Source organism: Molossus molossus, unplaced genomic scaffold (assembly GCF_014108415.1).
Source record: "Molossus molossus isolate mMolMol1 unplaced genomic scaffold, mMolMol1.p scaffold_m16_p_2, whole genome shotgun sequence".
Classification (NCBI taxonomy): domain Eukaryota; kingdom Metazoa; phylum Chordata; class Mammalia; order Chiroptera; family Molossidae; genus Molossus; species Molossus molossus.
The window spans coordinates 43,737,076-43,753,637 of record NW_023425355.1 but is presented as its reverse complement, the minus strand read 5'-3'; the positions used below and the strand labels follow the sequence as shown (position 1 = coordinate 43,753,637).

General features: G+C 37.5%; 1 pseudogene; it reads right to left on the bottom strand.

Moving 5' to 3' along the window:
* Nucleotides 1-6,098: 6,098 nt before the first annotated feature.
* LOC118636570 lies at nucleotides 6,099-8,272 on the bottom strand (annotated as a pseudogene).
* Nucleotides 8,273-16,562: the final 8,290 nt, after the last annotated feature.

Here is a 16,562-nt window from a genome sequence, read left to right as displayed (position 1 = left end):
GTGGTGTCTATTTAGTTCCTCTGCCCATTTTTAATTGGGTTCTTTATCTTCTTTATGTTGAGTTGTATGAGCACTCTATATATTTTGTAAATTAACCCCTTATCTGATGTATCATTGACAATCACGTTCTCCCATACAGTGGGTTGCTTTTCCATTTTGATGGTTGTTTCTTTTGCTGTGCAGAAGGTTTTTAGTTTGATGCAGTCCCATGTGTTCATTTGTTTTCTTTGTCTCTGTTACCTTAGGTGATGTATCAGTGAAAATTCTGCTTCGTATGATGTCCGAAATTTTGTTGCCTACAGTTTCTTCTAGAATTTTTATGGATTCACGGGTCACATTTAAGTCTTTTATCCATTTTGAGTTTATTTTTGTGTATGGTGTAAGTTGATGGTCTAGTTTCATTTTTTTGCATGTAGCAACACCAATTTTCCCAACACCATTTATTAAAGAGGCTGTCTTTACTCCACTGTATGCTCTTGCCACCTTTGTCAAATATTAATTGAGCATATTGCCTTGGGTCCATTTCTGGGTTCTCTATTCTGTTCCACTGGTCTATATGCATGTTCTTGTGCCAGTACCAGGCTGTTTTGGTTACAGTCCCTTTGTAGTATAACCTGATATCTGGTATTGTGATCCCACCTCCTTTGTACTTGTTTTTCAAGATTGCTGTGGCTATTTGGGGTCTTTTTTGGTTCCATATGAACTTTTGAAGTATTTTTTCTAGGTCTGTGAAATATGTCGTTGGTATTTTGATGGGGATTGCATTCAATCTATAGATTGCTTTGGGTGATATGGACATTTTAATGACGTTAATTCTTCCAATCCATGAACAAGATATGTGCTTCCGCTTTTTTATATCTTCCTCTATTTCTTTTCTCAATGTCCTGTAGTTTTCTGCAAATAGGTCCTTTACTTCTTTGCTTAAGTTTATTCCTAGGTATCTTAATTTTTTCGCCGTGATGGTAAATGGAATTGATATTTCAGTTTCTCTTTCTGTGATTTCATCATTGGTGTATAGGAATGTCGTCAATTTTTCTAAATTTTTTTATTTATTAATTTGTTTTTGTTACAAATGTTTCTCATTTTCCACCATTGACATCCTCCTCCCCTTCCCCTCCACCCCATCCCCAGCTTTATTGTCTATGCTCATTGGTCATGCATACATGCATGTAAGTTCCATGGTTTATCTCTATCTCTTCCCCCACAAACTCCCCTTCTCTGAAGCTTGTCATCCGGTACCCCACCTCCATGTCTCTGGTTTAATTTTGTTCAGCTGTTTGTTTAGTTCATTATATTCCACAATTAATGAGATCATGTGATATTTGTCTTTCTCTGCTTGGCTTGCTTCGCTTAGGATAATACTCTCCAGGACCTTCTGTGTCATCTCTAAGGATAAAAGATCTTTCTTTCTTACATCTGCATAGTATTCCATTGTGTACATGTACTACAGCCTTTTAATCCACTCATCTACTGATGGACACTTGGGTTGTTTTCAGAACTTAGCTATTGTAAATAATGCTGCTATAAAAATGGGGGTACATATATTCTTTATGATGAGTGTTTCAGATTTCTTAGGGTATATTCCTAGAAGTGGGAACACTGGGACAAATGGCAGTTCAATTTTTTACTTTTTGAGGTAACACCATAGTGTTTTCTATAGTGGTTTCACCAGTCTGCATTCTCACCAGCAGTGTACTAGAGGACCCTTTTCTACACACCCTCGCCAACACCTGTTTTTTGATGATTTGTTGATGGCAGCCGTTCTGACAGGTGTGAGGCGATACCTCATAGTTGTTTTAATTTGCAGCTCTCTGATGATTAATGATGTTGAGCATTTCTTCATATGTCTCTTGGCCATTTGTATGTCCTTTTTTGGAAAGGTGTCTATTTAAGTCTTTTGGCCATTTTTTAACTAGCTTCTTTGTCTTCCTTTTTTTGAGTTGTATGAGTACTCTATATTTTGGTAATTAACCCCTTATCTGATGCATTATTGGTAATTATGGTCTCCCATATAGTGGGATCGCTCTCTCTTTTGATGGTTGTTTCTTTTGCTGTGCAGAAGATTTTGAGTTTGATGCAGTGCCATGTGTTCTTTTTTTTCCTTTGTGTCTGTTGCCTTAGGTGTATCAGTGAATATCCTGCTGTGTATAATCTCTGAGATTTTGTTGCCTATATTTTCTTCTAGAATTGTTATGGATTCACAAGTTACATTTAAGTCTTTTATTCATTTTGAGTTTATTCTCGTGTATGGTGTAAGTTGATGTACAATGTCATTGATTTCTTGATGTTGATTTTGTATCCTGCTACTTTGCCAAATTTATCTATTAAGTCTAGTAGATTTTTGGTGGAGTCTTTAGAGTTTTCTTTGTACAATATTATGTCCTTTGCAGATACTGACAGTTTTACTTCCTCCTGCCCGATTTGGATCCCTTTTATTTTTTACTCCATTTGTCGTGATGCACAATGCTACTGCCACCGGACTGACCCTGCCTGCTGGTGGGACAAGCCAAAAAGATGGGATGAGGGCTGCTGTCCCCAGTGATTGTGTGAAAAAAGACAGCAGCACCCAAGAAGACCCACTCATATTCCTGAGTCTTGCCTCCTCATTCTGGCACTGATCCTCCACACAGACTTGCTTTTTCCTAATTGTCTCTTCTCCCCTGACCTTTCTTTCTCTAGAATTTTACTATTCATGTGGTCGACTCCCTTAGAGAAAAACAAGGGGACTGGAGAATAGTGTCCTATAACTCCTTTGCACAATCACTTCCTTAGTCATTAAGCCCTAGAGATAATATCTGAATCTCAATTTTGTTTCAGCTCCAGGCCCCAAAAAGAAACAAATCAGATAGAACAATACTAAAGCTGTTATCAGAACCAGAGGCAGTGATTAATAGCTCCCTTCTGTAGTCCCAACCAATCAGTAGAGACCATGACCCTGAAAGGACACAACTGGAAAAGCTGATGAATGTTCTATTGAGATCCTTCCCTGGGACCACCCCTAAAAATCCCACCTATAGAAGGGGTAAGAACCCTTATAACAGAGGACCCAGTGTGTACTTTTTCTCTTTCTTGAGCACACCTGCACCTTTCCTTATCCACTTCTTTTCACAGAGCATATTTTCCCTGGAGCATGCCCCCTTCTTCTTTGCCCAGGCACATTTATTTGTCTTTCCCTCTTCTAAGCTCTAAATTCCCCTTTCCCTCTGTAACTTGTTACCTGAACTCACAAAACTAGCACACTTCTTCCATGGTTCACTCTTTCTACCTATGTGACTTTATAAATAAGCTTTTGTTTGTATTTGAGTCTTGTTCTCAATTCTTTTTTAAACAGAATTCAAGTGCCAAGGTTGCTGAACCAAGGTCTGGTAACATTCTGGTGGCATTTCACTGTTAACAGAACAATTTGGACTGCATATTTGAGAGTCATTAGCATATAAGTGAGAGTTGAAATAATAAATGTGGATGATGGATAAGGAAGCCATTCAAAGAGTTTTAGCTCTAGAATTATGTGATTAGTCTTATAGAAATATCACTCTGATAACAATGTGGAGGATAAATTTAGGATAGGTGCTGAGGTGGTTCTCTGAGATCTACTGCAGAAAGGCATTAGATATTATCAGAAAAGATATTTTTATTTAAAAAGCATACTAACATGATTTCTCTCAATAATAATTCATGACATAAAAATAAAGTAGCCAGTAAAATTTTTTAAATAATCATACATAATGTATGTAAAATTTTAATGAAATTACTTCAAACTCATTACCTTAGGAAATCATGCACTGCTATAACAAGGAGAATATTTTTTGATATGTATTACTATTTTTCTTTTCTCTTTCCCTTGTACTGATCTCCCTCTTATTTTAGAACAGTTATACATATCTAGCGAGTTTTAGGATAATAACAGCAAACATCCAAAGACATAATTTGTATATTCCTAATATTCAAGAAAGATTAGATTGAGCTCCTAACGTGGGTAATTTTAGGACTACAGTAAATTGAAAGAGTAATTTTTTTTTTAAAAGCCAGGCTTTATTGATATAAAAGATTTTCTATCCCCTTATCTCTTTGATCCATTTACTTATATGAGAGATTTTATTTTTTAAATAGAGTAGAGGACTTTTTGATTAGGGCAATGATATGAGGGTGTATTGAAGACAATAATGAAAGAAGATGTCATGATAACTGGAGATTGAACTCCTAATGTGAGAAATGTTGAGACTAAATGTGCTATTTTCATGAGCCACGGTAAAATTTTATGTCTTGCCTGGTGTAAAAAAAAAAAGATGGTGAAATTGGATACATTGGAGGCCAGGTATAAAAGAGTGACAAAAACTTGAGGAGATTCTGTTTACTAATAAAGAAATAATTTACTCTATAATCCTTGATCAACAGACCGTGTGGATAACTTAAAATTTTTCTTTCTATAATACTTGGACAAATATGGACTTAACTTTATAGAGTCCAGGCCTGATAAATTATGTGAGGAAGTCAAATAAGTTGCCAAAATATCAAGATGATATGTGAAGTAGAATATTACCAATAGCTTAACAAATGTAAGTACTATACCCTAGTATAATATAGTTTCAAACTGTCTTTCAGTCCCAGTGTGCTGATAATGTTTCAGAGATATGCTAACAGGATGTACAATTTGGCACCAGCTCTGATTTTCACAAGTTCAAGCATACTAAGCTGTATCGTGGTTTGCATAGGTAGTCTTTATTTTTGTGGGAGTTTGAGGAGAGCACATAGCAATCCACTAAGAACTAAAAATAGACATTTCATTTTTTCAAAGACTCTTCTTGGCCAAGCAGTCTATGGGATTCTGTATTTTTAATTCCTTACATTTTGGAAAGCTGCTTCTTTCTGTTTCTTGGATTCAGGATGGCCAAATCACCTTTAAATACTTTATCAAAAGATAGGTAAAGTATTATATCTTGAACATCTTTGTAAAAGAGCATCCTGCTGCTCAAATAAAAAGGGTCACATATTTATCTGGACCCACTCACCTTAGAAGACCTTTTAAGGGACCAATTTTTGTACTGCAGCAATCATTTTGAGGATTTATCCACAACAGTTTTTCAACATATTTCTTCTTAATGGTGAATTTTCATATTACATGTTAAATGAATAAAGTATTGTGCTTTCATTGTATTATTATTTAAATTATTCTATAATATTAAATATATTTGTTTAAAATGAGTTTGAAAATTTAGAATCAAAATATTATTTAATTTGTGGTTTGAGTTTTATTTAAAATTCAGCAATATCATGTGCAATATAACATGGCACCTGCCAGCTACATGTAAGGCAAATTTGGGTACCAAAATGAACATATCATATTTTTGTCTTTGAATAATGTAGGAATCATGTGCTGTGAAGAATAATGCAGGGGCAAAAGCAGGAACACTGGCTTTAGAGCTGTTTTGAGATAATTTTGGAGCAAGAAGTACAGAACTTTGAAAGGGTATAATGATGTCAATTGAAGGTGATGAGAACAAAAATAGGCTGGACAATGTACACTGTTAAGAAGTTGAAGTTTTACCTTGGAGGCAGCAGAGGCTTTTGAACTAGAGCATGAACTGATATGTCCTTCTGGTAGTTAACTGTCTCAGATAAAAATGGCAGCTGTCAAAACCACCAGTCCAGCTCTTTCACAGTCTGGACTTAGTGATGGGGTGTGGAGCACACTCAGATTTCTGCAGCAGAAATTTCTAGAGGAGGATTTGGTGGTTGACAGGTAGAATTCAAAAGAAAAATAATTGAGGATGATGTGTAAACTTTTAGTCTGAGAGACTAGACAGACAGTAATACTAAGAGATCCAGGAATAGGAGCTTATGGCACAGAAGAGAGGAAAGAGCACAATAGGTGTAGTTTAGAGCAGTCAAGTCCAATATGATCAGAAAAGAGTTACAAAAGGAAAACAAAACAGTTGGGGGTACTTCTACAACCTCACTTAATAAGTGATGTACAATTTTACTGACTACAACTAAGTATTTCACCACCTATACCCTAATAAAGATCGAAACTATACATTCCAGTTGACTTGAACTTGAAGTGTTGAAGTCCACTTTCATATTTCTAGAGTCTAATTAAGCTAAATGGGGACACCCCCATCTTTCATGTCATCTTTAACACCTTTATTCTGAGAAAGGAGGCTTAGCTACTCCTTTAATTCTTCAATTTCTTTTTCTTGCTCTAGTATCTTTATCTGAAGGGTGAAATTAACACTTTCGGATTTTAGAAAACTTTGTTTTGTAGCAGCTGCACAGCAGATGGCCTCTGGGATGTATTCTTTTTGATTAGCTGCTAGATGCATTTGGCTTGGACAGGACACCTTTGATTGTGGGACTTGGGTATCTGACCAGTTCTCAAACATGTTAGAACTCGTGCTCACTCCATTTCTGTCTCAAATGGCTGGATGAGCTGCAGCAGGATCACACCCAAGTTGTACATGTCAAACTTGTCATCATACTCAGATCTTTCCAAATGTTAAGGTGACACTTACAGATAAGTACCCAGTCTGGAAGTATGTTGGTGTTCTCTTTCCATTCCTGCTGGTCCAGTCTGTGTTCTGTATGATGTTTGTGCAGGCCAGACCGAAGTCTACTGTTTGCACTTGCTGATCAGGGCCATGAAGATAAATATTTCTGGACTCCAGGTCCCTCTCTGTGCACAATCTCCATGTTACATATGTAAAATACGCCTTCTATGAATTCTCGATAAATATTTGTTGTAATAGTGTCCATAATATATGGAAAGGCTATCTCATCCACACAATTCTAGTCCCACCTGTTTCTCTCCATAATCCAGTCCCACAGTGAGAGCTTGCACAACTGCATCTGGTTGTGAAGCATCAGGCTGTACTGCACCTCTGTCTGTCCCACCAAGTTTAAGTTTTCTTCATAAGACTCCACAGTGAATGTGAAATTCCCTTCTATGTCTGAATTAAGCCTAAGTGGCAACTGATTCTCAACAATCTATCTGGAAGACAACTCAGCCAAGCCATTATCTTGGAGCTCAATGGATGATACAAATTCACTGGCATCTCTTGTGACTAAATTGGTGATGTAGTTCACCAATTTGTTGTTCTGATTTACAATACCAGATTCTCTTAAGAATTTTTTTTCTTTTTCTTAGGTGAACTTGGTGAAGATAATGGATTGACTGCTATTTTCATCATTTTTAACATTGCATTAAGCTCTGTCATGCTCTTGGGTAGAGATTACTTTCAGAGATGGCAACTGAATAGAAATTCTCTCTGCTTGCATTTGGGCCACATGCACATGCTCAATCCAAGCAATGTGATAGCCCACAGTGTTAAGATGCTGAACACCAGCCAACACCCTTACTTCCCATAGTACCTTCATGCAATCTGTTTTAGTTGCACCCTTAATCAGGATTTTCTTAATCGCTTATTACTGGCCATCTAATTTAGTCCTGACCTTGCATACTCTTTCATATCTACCTTTTCCTAAGATGACAAGCAGTTCAAATTCATTTATGTAACATGAAGTTTGTGCTTCAAAGGCTACTTCCCTTGATCTGATCTTCTCGATATGAGAATTATCCTCACAAGGATCCTGACAAACTCTCTTTTTAGCAGACTCCATTAAATGAGTGATGGCTCTGTTGTGATGTAATCCCAATGGGCTAAACTCATCACTACAGCTTTGGCCGGTTAGGCTCAGCAGTTAGAGTGTCAGCCTGTGGGCCAGAGAGGCCTGGGTTCGGTTCCCGTTAGGGGCACGTACCTTGGTTGTAGTTTGTCCCTGGCCCGGTTGAGGTCGTGTCGGTGGCAACCACTTGATGTGTCTCTCTCACATTATGTTTCTCTCTCTCTTCCCCTCCCTCTCCCTCCCACTCTATCTGAAGATAAGTGCAAAACTGTCCTCTGTTAAGGATAAATAAAATAAAATAAAATAAAATAAAATAAAATAAAATAACTCATCACTACAGGTGAAAGAAGACAGCAGCCCGTTTTAATAAAAGTCTAACAAAGTAATGTAAACACTTAGCTTGAATAAAGTAAATTTGGTTCATGCACGTGACTCAAGTGTTCCAGCAGTGAAACAAGAACAGTTGGTTGGCAACCGCAAAAGGGACAGTTGGCTGCTGCTAGGGTCCTTTTAACACCTGGAGATCTCCTGGAAGATCAGATTTGGAGGTCTGAGCCCTCCATCAAGAAGTTGATGGTAGTGTCACAGGAAGAGCTCTCGCCCCACTGCCCTCACTCTTGAGCTCTGGAGCATCAGGGCTGCCCCCTAGCATTGCAGGCCCAGTGTGGGCCACAGCATAGCCCACAAGTAGCCCAGAGCCACCTCATTCCACTCACACGGAGATTGACAACTAATCTGGAAACCACCTATTTCGGGGTATTTTATCCTCAGCTACTCTTTTGCATTTGATTTCAAATTTAGTTCTATGATGGTCAGAGATTATATGCTGCAGTATTTCAATCTATTAAACACACATATGGACTCATTTTATGACTGAGCATGTGGTCTATATTATAGAAAAATCCAGGTGTGCTTGAAATAAAATATGTTCTGATAAAATCCAGCACCCATTTCTGATAAAAACGCTCAGCAATGTGGGAATAGAGGGATCATATCTCAACATAATAAAGACCATATATAAAAAATCCACAGCCAACATCATATTCAATGGGCAAAAACTAAAAGCATTTCCATTAAGAACGGGTATAAGTCAGGGATGCCCACTTTTGCCACACTAATTTAACATAGTACTGGAAGTCTTAGCCACAGCAATAAGACAGGAAGAAAAATAAAAGGCATCAAAATTGAAAAGGAGGAAGTGAAACTGTTATTATTTGCAGATGACATGATACTATACATAGAAAACCCTAAAGACTCCATCAAAAATCTATTAGACTTAATAAATGAATTTGGCAAAGTAGCAGGATACAAAATTAACGTCAAGAAATCAATGGCATCCTTATATATCAATGATGAACTCACAGAAAGAGAAACTGAAATAACAATCCCATTTACCATCGCAGACAAAAATTTAAGATACCTAGGAATAAACTTAACCAAAGAAGTAAAGGATCTATTTGCAGAAAACTGCAGGTCATTGAAAAAGAAATAGAGGAAGATATAAAAAAGTGGAAGCACATACCCTGTTCATGGATTGGAAGAATTAACATCATTAAAATGTCCATACTACCCAAAGCAATCTATAGATTCAATGCAATCCCCATCAAAATACCAACGACATATTTCACAGAACTAGAACAAATACTTCAAAAGATCATATGGAACCAAAAAAGACCCCAAATAGCCTCAGCACTCTTGAAAAAAAAGGACAAAGTAGGTAGGATCACAATAACAGATATCAGATTGTACTACAAAACTACTGTATTCAAAACAGCCTGGTACTGTCACAAGAACAGGCATATAGACCAGTGGAACAGAACAGAGAATCCAGAAATGGACCCAAGACATTATGTTTAATTAATATTTGACAAAGGAGGCAAGAGCACACAATGGAGTAAAGACAGCCTCTTTAATAAACTGTGTTGGGAAAATTGGACAGCTACATGCAAAAAAATAAAACTAGATCATCAACTTACACCATACACAAAAATAAACTCAAAATGGATAAAACACTTAAATGTGACCGGGGATCCATAAAAATTCTAGAAGTAAATGTAGGCAAAAAAAATTTCAGACATCATACGCAGCAGAATTTTCACTGATACATCACCTAAGGCAACAGAACCAAAGGACTACATCAAACTCAAAAGCTTCTGCACAGCAAAAAAAAAAAAAAAAAAAAAAAAAAAATCTGAATGGAAAAGCAACCCACCGTATGGGAGAGCATCGTTGTTAATAATACAGCAGATAAGGGGTTAATTTCCAAAATAATTAGAGTACTCATATAACTCAACAAAAGGAAGACAAAGAACCCAATTGAAAATTGGGCAGAGGACCTAAATAGACACCTCTCCAAACAGGATATATGAATGGCCAAGAGACATATGAAGAAATGCTGAACATCACTAATCATCAGAGAGATGCAAATTAAAACAACAATGAGGCATCACCTCACACTTGTCAGAATGTCTGCCATCAGCAAATCATCAAACAACAAGTGTTGGCGAGGGTGTGGAGAAAAGGGGACTCTAGTACACTGCTGGTGGGAATGCAGACTGGTGCAGCTTCTATAGAACACAATATGGTGTTACCTCAAAAAATTAAAAATTGAACTTCCATTTGACCCAGTGATCCCACTTCTGGGAATATACTCTAAGAAGTCTGAAAAACCTATCAGAAAGAATATATGTACCCCCATGTTTGTAGCAGCACTATTTACAATAGCTAAGATCTGGAAACAGCCCAAATGTCCATCAATATACGAGTGGATAAAAGAGCAGTGGTACATATACACAATGGAGTACTATGCAGCTGTAAGAAAGAAACATCTCTTATCCATTGAGACTACATGGAGGGACCTGGAAAGTATTATCCTAAGCGAAATAAGCCAAACAGAGAAAGACAAGTATCATATGATCTCACTTACTTGTGGAATATAATGAACATAACAGTCTGAGGAATGGGGTAGTCCCAGAGACGAGGAAGTGGGGTACAGACTGACAATTCCCAGAAGAGGGGGTGGTGGGGGAGAGATAAAACACAGAACTTATATGCATGTATGCATGAACAATTGACATGGATAACCAAGCTGGGGATAGTGAAGGGAGGGAGGGGAAGGGGGGAATCAGTGGGGGAAAACGGAGAAACATCTGGAACAAAAATAAATTAATTAATTCAAATAAAATAATAAAAGAAATTAAAAAAGAAAAAGAAATTGACTTAGGACAGATTAAAAGGAATAAGAAAAAAACAAATTCAATTACCTCTATATGTACAGGAGCCTCACATATACATGAAAGGTCCAAAGACAATCAGGTGATTGAAGCTTAAATGCCATCCTGAGCTAAGGAGAAGGGTATAAGGGTCTGGGGTAGAAAAGGAAAAAAAGACAATTCACAAGAAGATGGCATGAGGAAATATTCCGTAAACAAATGTTTTACATGCCATGCAGAAACAATGAGACACAAAGGATTTGAAAAACAGGTTCTGCCAGCTCATCCCAGCTTACCACACCTATCCCACCTAACCCATACTCTTTGTTGTCATCTGTTATAATAGCTCTTCTCCTGGACCAGGCCCTCTATCTAAATTCTTATGATTAAGGGGTAGGTAAATGGCTCTTCCTGAGTCTTTTGGGCCTTGATTGAATTCAGCTGAAAATGTAGTAGTCCCACCTTATCCATCTGGTGTATGTTCCAAGACTGCCTCCGTGGATGCCTAAAACTATAGATAATACTGTTATAACCCAGTAATTCTCCATCCACTAGAAGAAGGAATCTCTCCTGGGTTCCTTGAACCTGAGTTGTCTTTGCAAAAATTCTTGAAGAGGAAGGTATGCATCAGCCATGACCACAAGGGTATTGACCATGAGCTTAACTAATCAGGAGATGCCAGATGGGGCAATGAGACATTCAAGGCTGGGATCCAGTAAATGTTAAAAAATATAAAATAAACAACTTGTACAGCTGCTAACTGCTGATATCCGCTTCTGTACATGTAGCTTGCTTGCTCTGCTAAACTCTTGAGTAACCCCTGTCCTATATAAGCAACCCTTCCCCTGAGCTCGGGGCTGCAGTTCTCCTCTGAAAAGTTTAGCTGCTGTCCCTGCGCAGGTAATAAAGCTCCTAATATTCAAAATTACTTGGTGTCTGAGTGAGGTTGATTCTCCTTGGTTACAACAAATACCAAATCTTATTTATATTATATATCTTTCCCTGTACATACATATACATTATGGCTTACCTTTGGTATATCAACTTTCAGTATTACTGCTCTTGCTCGTTGTAGTCATTATTAATTTAAATAAAAGTTATTTGAACACAAGCACTGAAACACCATGACAGTTGACCTGATAACCACGATGGCTACTACGTGACTAATAGGCAGGTATCATACATAGCATGGATATGCTGATTTATGTTCAAGGTGGGACAGAGCAAGATAGTGCTGGATTTCATCATGTTATGCAGAAGGGCAGTCGATTTAAAATGTATAAATTGTTTACTTTTGGAATTTTTTAGTTAATATTTTTGAGCCATGGGTAAATAAAACCTCAGGAAGCAAAACCGTGGATAAGGGGGAACAACTGTAATATGCATGCTAAAGTGGCATGTTCTAGAACAGTTTGTTTGATACTCCTCCAAGATAGAGTAACTGAACAACACAATTCAGAATTTGACATAATGTACTGCATGTAATTACTAGTTTCCTATTGCTGCTATTACAAACTATTGCAAAGTTAGTGGCTTAAAATAACACCAATGTATTCTCTTAGAATTCTGGAGGTCAAAACTTTAAAATTAGTCTCACTGCACTGAAGTCTGTATGTCAGCATGGCTTGTTCCTTCTGCGGGCTTTGAGGGGAGTGTATTTGTCAGGGTTCTCCAGAGAAACAGAACCAATAAAAGATATATCTATCTACTTACCTATCTGTTGATGTAAGAATGTTCAAACCTTTAGATAATTGTTATGAGTTAATTTGAGGCAAACTGATGACATGCTATGAAGCAAGATCTCAAAAGCCTTAGTGAATGAGATTTCTGCAGTTTATTTTATACATTTAGAATTAAGGAGGGAACATATGTAAGATTACATGAAAGTGGAATAAAGTCAGGCTGGGAAATCTCTATATGTGTAGATTCTAGGTTAGTTAACATTATGTGCTCCCTTGAGGATGGTTAAGCCTCAAAGGAGAGAGTGTAAGAAAGATTACATGAAATCTGTAAATGGTAGATTAAGGAAGTAGGAGAAAACAAGGTGTGGGAATCTTTATGATTGGATAAAAAGTTAAAAGAAGAGGTAAATAGTTTTACATTGATGGTTACAGGATAGTTAACATTTAACATTTACATAAATAGGGATGGTGTACAGGCAACATAGCATGTGCCTCTGAGGGGTCTGGAAAAGATAATTAATCTGGCTGGCATTTGAAAGGTATATTAGTCTAGATGCACAAGAACAATGGACAGGGCTTGCTTAAGACAAAGATTAACCCTTTTCTAAGAAATTATATGCCTGAGGTATAACTACCCACTGTGATCTTCCCAGTTGTGAATTTATCATCAAATCATCCTGTGAGGTTACTTTCAGTCACTGAGCTTGTTAGTTGTATTACACAGCACCTTTTTTTCCCATCCATGCTGTAGTCTACTTTCTCTCTCTAATCTACTATTTTGTTGTTGTTGTTGCTACCAGTTTCATTGAGGTATCAATCAGCCTTCTCTAAACTGCCGAACACTAACTAAAGAAAGACTTATGTGTAAGCTCAGTGACTTGGACTAGTAAGTAACATGTAACATGCTATTTTCTATTCTTTAATCACTTAAAGGAACATAATGTACATTTGGGGGCAGGGAGCAGAAGAGCAATTATGTGAATTGTGGTAGAGAAATGAGCCAAGTTTTTCCAAAATTGAACCAGAAGGTGTTTTCTACAACAAACTAAAGGACCAGTCTCTTTACTTTGAGGCTGTGTCTTTGCAAGACAGCCTCTGGCCTATGGTATCCTTTTGGAAGACTAAGAGGAGAAACTGAGACCATATATAGATATGAGTGTGTGCTTCTCAGTTGCTTTTATAGAGGTACTTTCAAGGCACTTGGCTCCCACTCCATATGTTAAAGATGACATATTCCTGAGGTGTCATTTTTTAATTGGGGCATCAGAACCAGGAGGCATGTAGGTGGTTTAGTTTATTTTAAAATCCCTATAGCAACTGTAGCATAAAACAAAAACTCAAAGTGTTCTGCAGAAACCAATAGAATTGCTAGTTCTCAGTTTTCACTTGGATAAGAGATCCAGGCTGTCATGAGCTGTGGGTTGTCCAGAGGTTTCCAAACTCACTGTGGTGTTATTTTTGGAATCATTACCTGCTTGAATGCATTGTTTATAGAACATTCATTCCAAATAATACAGACATTTATTGTAAGTATATACTTCAATAATTTTGGGGAGATTGATAGAGCTGTGTTAACATCACTAAAATCGAATTTTAGAACATTTTCATGACCCCCAAAGATTCCCGAATACCTGTTTGCCATGAATCTCCACTCCTAATACCAGTCCAGACATATTTATTATTGTCGAAAATTAAAATATTTGTTATACTAAAAAAATGTAAAGATAAGAAAGAAGAAAGGAGTGAGCATTAGAGGATAACTGCTTAATGGTGGGGTGGAGACCTTGAAATTGGAGTAGTTCCACCCTTCAAAAATTTACTGGGAACCCATAACTTTGAATCTGAAATGCCTGCAAAGTTCTCCTTAAAACTACACATTGGAGTCTGGCCAGTGTGGCTCAGCGGTTGATGGTTGACCCATGCATCAAGAGTTCTCCAGTTCCATTCCCAGTCAGGACACACGCCCAGGTTGTGGGCCCGATCCCCAGTGGAAGACATGCAGGAGGCGGCCAATTGATGCTCTCTCTCATCAATGTTTCTATCTTTCTCTTCCTCTCACTTCTCTCTCTGAAAAAAAAAAAAAATCAATGAAAGAACAAATTAAAAAACAAACAAACAAACACTATACATTGGAGACCTCAAATAATATCTGTATCCAGAAGCAATGTTTATGTAAGTTATTGCCAGTTTTGTAAACAAATGTCCTAGTAAGTTTTGTGATTGAATGCCTCCCTGTTTGTTTCTCCTTTGAGCTTTGTGTTGACTGCCTCTGTTAGATTCTCCTATAATGAAAAAATATTCCAACTTGGAAGAGTTCATCTTGGTTTTGGCATAAAAAACAAAAAGTTAATTTATGAATTAAACATTTAAATACAGTTTTATAGTAAAATTAAACTTTGCCATGCCTTAATATTTGTGTCACTGCCAAATACATATGTTGAAATTCTAGTGCTCTATGTAATAATATTAAGAGGTAGACCTTTGGGGGGAGCTTAGGCATTCAGGTGGAACCCTCAGAAATGAGATCAGTACCATTATAAAGAAGGCAGAAGTGCTCCTTTGTGCCTTCCACCATGTGAGGACAGTAAGTAGTCTACAACCTGGGAGACGCCTTCACCAGGAAGCAACCATGCTGATGTTATGATTTTGGACTACCCAGACTCCAGAACTGTGAGAAATAAATTTCTGTTGTTTATAAGCCACCAGTGTGTGGTATTTGGTTGTAGCAGCCGGAATAAACTAAGATGCTGTTGAAATTGGAATTGCATTTTATTTGATGTTGGAGCAACATCAGCAGCATAATCATCATCATAAGTGTTTCAGGTATCCCTTTCATCTTAAGAATAAACAAGTCACTTCTTAAATAATAGTCTTTTTCACTATCAAGCTCATGTTAATCCCTGTTTGTTCAAAACTTGTCCCTCTTTCCAACCTGTTCAGGGAAGTGCTCTTTCATGATGGGGATTCACAGTGGACTATACATGGTCATTCTTGTTAATTTTAGTGGCAGGAATGAAGAAATTTTAAAAGACTTATTCCTCTCTTCCACTCATCTACTTCCTTACCTCATTTTGAAGTAGTAATACTTGGAAAGATGCACTTTAGGGTGGGTTATTATTTCTGCTCTGGGAAAGCCAGTTTTGCTTATGGGAATCTAAGAAGGAATCATATGGCATATTGGAAACAGCCTAGGCTTAGAAACCAGATAGTGTAACCTCTGCTCTTTCTAGCATTGTGACTTAGGTGAAGACCCATAGTCTCTTTGATCCTCAGTTTCCACAATAGCAAAGTTGAGATTTTAAATATAACAACATGTCTACATAAAACAAAGTATGTTTATGTTTGGCACATTGTCAGCACCCAGTAAATGATGATTATAATAAAATTAATAATACCAAGATGGTGTTGTCGTCTTTTGAGTACATGCAGAATTAGTCAGGACGGGTGATACTTTCTAGTTGTGTTTACCTTTGTGAATTTATTTTACAGAATTCAATTTAACTTTCAAATACAATGCAGTGATATGGTCTGTTTTCCTCTCTCATGGTACAAATTGAATAAGTCCTTATTGTAACTACATCACCACCCAACTTCTCTCTCTGCCCAATCCCACCTTCTTCCCTTTCCCCATGTATATGGACCCCAAGATTATTTCCCAGTAAACATCCTTGTTAGGGCCTGGGAACTTGGCCTGTGGTTGATAGAGGCCATGGTTCAGGACATGACTCCAGAACTGGCTGCGGTGGCACAGACACTGCTTTCTTACATAAGTGTGACACAGCAAAAGCCTAGGACACATGCGCCACACACTACCCATGTAGATCATCCAGTTGCACAAGTCTATAAAAGCTGTTAGAAGTATCGAATAAAGCTGCTGCTGCTGTTGATCCCTCTCAATGTTGGCTCCACGAGCTTTCTTTACCCTGGGTATCTCACCGCAGAAACCTCCCCTGCAACCCCCGGTCACTGACAATCTTGCACACTTATTTTCATCTCAGCATTTAAATCCCAGGGAACTGTTTATAGGTATAGTAGAGGTCATATATTT